Source organism: Trichechus manatus, unplaced genomic scaffold, assembly GCF_000243295.1.
Source record: "Trichechus manatus latirostris isolate Lorelei unplaced genomic scaffold, TriManLat1.0 scaffold00008, whole genome shotgun sequence".
NCBI classification, from domain to species: Eukaryota; Metazoa; Chordata; class Mammalia; order Sirenia; family Trichechidae; genus Trichechus; species Trichechus manatus.
In genome coordinates this window covers 12968437-12972155 of record NW_004443944.1, presented here as the reverse complement: position 1 = coordinate 12972155, position 3719 = coordinate 12968437, and positions in this window count along the sequence as shown.

The window sequence follows — 3719 nt, the reverse complement described above, 5'->3', positions numbered from 1 at the left end:
CGGCGGCGGGGTCGGGGCTCGGCGCTCGGCTTTCTCGAGAGGCAACGCGACTTCCTTCCCCGCGCTCGGTGTTTATAGGCTTTCAATGCAGTAAAATAACGGGATTCCCTCACTGTTTCCTCCTGTTTACCCAGCGCCATGGAAACCGCTGGATCCCATCCATCTCCAAAACGAAGGGCTTTCCTGCAAACTTCACACTCAGGAATCCATGACGTCGCCTCCTCCGCGGCCAGCCAGCTCCGTGGCTCCCTCGGCCGCCAGCACAAGTCCCTGATTGTTCGCGAGAAAGTCAAGGAGAGAGAGGGAGCGAGGCAGACGACGCGAGGGCCCGGGGTGGGGGCGCGCGGGCGCGCAAAGCCACAGGCGGCCCCTTGCAAGCGGTGCCCGCAGCCCCCTTGCTTAAATCCTGCCCAGGACTCCCAGTCGCCTGGTTTTCCAAGCGGGCGCCCCGCAGAGCAAGCTGCCCAGGGTTCACCCCAACGCCCCAGGTTGTGGGGGCCCTGAGCCTTGACCCAGGGGCCGTCCCCACTCCCTCCAGGCCTCTAGCTGCCCAGATTTTTGTTTTCAGGGATAGTGAATCGGAGGAGGAGGAAGGAAAAGAAATAAATAACGGTGCCTGTGTCAACTCTCCAACTTCAAGATATTTTTTTTTGGAGGAGTTTATTTTTAGATTCATTTAGAAAATCAAGGTTTCCAGCGGTGCTCAGAGACTCCAGCAATACTGAAATGGCCAAAGAGACGCAGAAACCAGGCAACCCATGTGTTTACACATGCTCCGAATAAACAGGAAAATAAAGGGATGTCGTGAACTCTGCAGAGGGCTCTAGAAGCCTGTCCGTGCGACGCCACGCGAGGTTCTCATCAATAGGCCCAGACCCCGCAGGCCAGTGGGGAGAAGGGCAGGCATAGTGTCTAGGCAATTTGTCTGGACTTAGGCTAGATTTGCATCTTCACCTGCCTGCAGGGTGGGAAATCCGGGCCTGACATAAAGCCCTCTTTGAAAATGGACATTTCAGATACTGTTGTGAGCTCTGATAAAACTGTGGGTAGCAACCAAGCCTGGTGACTCATCATCCCCCCTCCCCTCACTTTCTCACAGAGAGACTTGAGCTTAAAGAGGCATTGAGAGGGAGTTGGCTCACATCCGTGGGATCTCTCTGGTTTCCACGCCTCGGCCCTCAGTACCCTTACTGGGCTCTCAGATGGGACCAGTCCTGCTGGAGATGCTGCCCCACAAAGAGCAAATGGCACCAAGTCTGAGACAGCCCCTTCCCCCACAGGACTCCCCTGGAAGCCTGCCTCAACCGAGGTGGCCTCCAACAGTTGGGCTTAAGTAACTCTGTTCCCGAAAGAGCAGCCATTATCTGTCTACCTACTGTGTGCCAAGTCCTGTATGACCTCACCTTGAATGTTTTGCAGCCATCCTGCAAGCAGAAGATCCTTCTTCCCCACATTCCAAAAGGGGAAACTGAGGCATGTAGAGGGGAAGTGGCTTGCTTGTTGGTTCACTGGACAAACAGTGGCAAGCGGGCTGTAAGGACTGGGAAGGACTCTTTTCAATGGAGCCTACTGGGGAAGCCTTGCTTCCTGAGGACTCGTCATCCCATCTCTTGAGGCACAAACATGGTGACCAGCCATCCTGGTTTGTCTGGGACTAAGGGCGTGTCCGAGATGTGGAACTTTCAGTTTTTGAACTGGGAAAGTCCTGGGCAAGCCAGGAGGAGTTGGTCATTCTAGGCATGAATGAAACTTGGGCACTCAGCTTGCTTTTGCTGCTAACCAGACAGCAGGGGAGCCTACAAACCATTGTCTTCTGAAGACAGTCACTGTACTTAATACTGTGGAGACCAGCCCCTAACTCAGCACCTGCTATGTGCCAGACACTGAGTTTCGGTCAGCTATAAATTCCTTCTAATGCTCACAGCCACCCTGCCAAGTAAAACCCTGAGACTGGGAAGGGTTAGACCTGCCTATCCAATATGGTAGCCACTAGCTACATGGGGCTATTCAAATTTAAACTAATTACAATTCAATAGAACTTAAAATTCAGTTCTTCTGTTGCACAAGCCACATTTCAGCTCAAAAGCCGCATGTGTCTAGTGGCCACCAAATCGGACAGTGCTGAGTAGGACATGTCCATCATTGCAGAAAGTTCTGTTGGACGGTGCTGGGCCAGATGACCTCAGAGGCAGTGTAAAGTGCTGACTCTGGAAGCAGGTTCCTGGCTCTGCCATGTACTTACTTACCCAGTCTGTAGAATGGGGACACTATTAATGCCTCCCTCACAGAGTTGATTAAGGACTAAACGAGTCTAAGCATTGAAGTGCTAAGAACAGTAACGCATACAGTAAGTGCTGGATATGTATACATATATGTATGTGTGTGTATATGTATATATATATGTGTGTGTGTATGTATATACATGTGGAGCCCTGGTAGCGAAGTGGTTAAAGTGCTCTGCTACTAACCTAAAGGTCAGCAGTTCGAACCTACCAGCTGCTCCACAGAAGAAAGATGTGGCAGTCTGCTTCCATAAAGATTTATAGCCTTGGAAACCCTACTCTGTCCTTTAGGGTCGCTATAGGTCGGAATCGAGTCCACGGCAGGGGGTTTGGTTTTTGGATCTGTGTAAAAACCTTCCTCCGACGACGGATTAAGACCGTGAATCTGCGATTCATGCTCTTGACCTCTGTTGTTGTGTTAGTTGCCTTCGAGACGGACTTGTGGGGACCCCACGTGTGCAGAGCAGAACTGCTCCGCAGGGTTTTCAAGGCTGTGACTTTTCGGAAGCAGATCGCCAGGCCTGTCTTCCAAGGCACCTATGGGTAGGTTCAAACCGCCAACCTTTTGGCAAGTAGTTGAGTGCTTAACCGTTTGCACCACCAGGGCTCCTTCTTGACCTCCAGGCCTCCCTTGATTAAACAACATCCACATCCTGGGCAGAAGAAGGCTCTTGGCAAGGTCTAGTTCATTTCAGCCTCCCAAGCTCGCTGCTGTGAGCCCCATTTGTGGATAAGCAAACTGAGGCTCCGTGGACTGATGGGACCTGCTCAAGTTCACACAGTCATTGAAGTGGCCAGCCCAGATGTGAACCCAACTGTTTGGAAACAAAGCCCATGTTCTTGGAACCGCAGCCCCTGCCTCCCAGAAGCCTTGCTGGGAGCCGAGGCCTCAGAGGCCAACAGCGAGGCAGGAAACTAGCTTGCTGGGCCCTCCTCTGCCAGACTCATTATCGGGGATAATTTTAGACTCGGTCCCACCCAAGCGCAGGCCTCTGAGGCGAGGCCCTATCTCCACAGGTGCCCAGTGCTTCGGAGCGGGGGCCGCCTTTTGGAACTCAGTAGAATCAGCATTAGCCCCTTTTTTATAGAGCCCACTGTTTGTCACAGTTAAGCGTTTTTCCCTTTTAAAGCACATTAATACTAGCAGGGCTGGGACCGGGGTGGGGGGGAGTTGAAGCTGAGTCACCTAATTTGCCCTTCTGGGTTGCAACTCTCAGCTTCTTAGTTTAGCCGTTCTTCTGCTCTTCAGACAATTTCTTTCCTCTCACAGTGCCAGGGCAAGAAATATTCTGTCCTTTTGAACTGAGCCACCCACTGTTTTTCACTCTCTCAGGCACTCTCCCTTTTTTAAGGGATGCTCTGAGGGGGGTGGGTGGGGAGCTTCCGCCCACTAAATTATCCACGAAAACTCCCAAAAATAGAGGCCCTCAGCTGGGA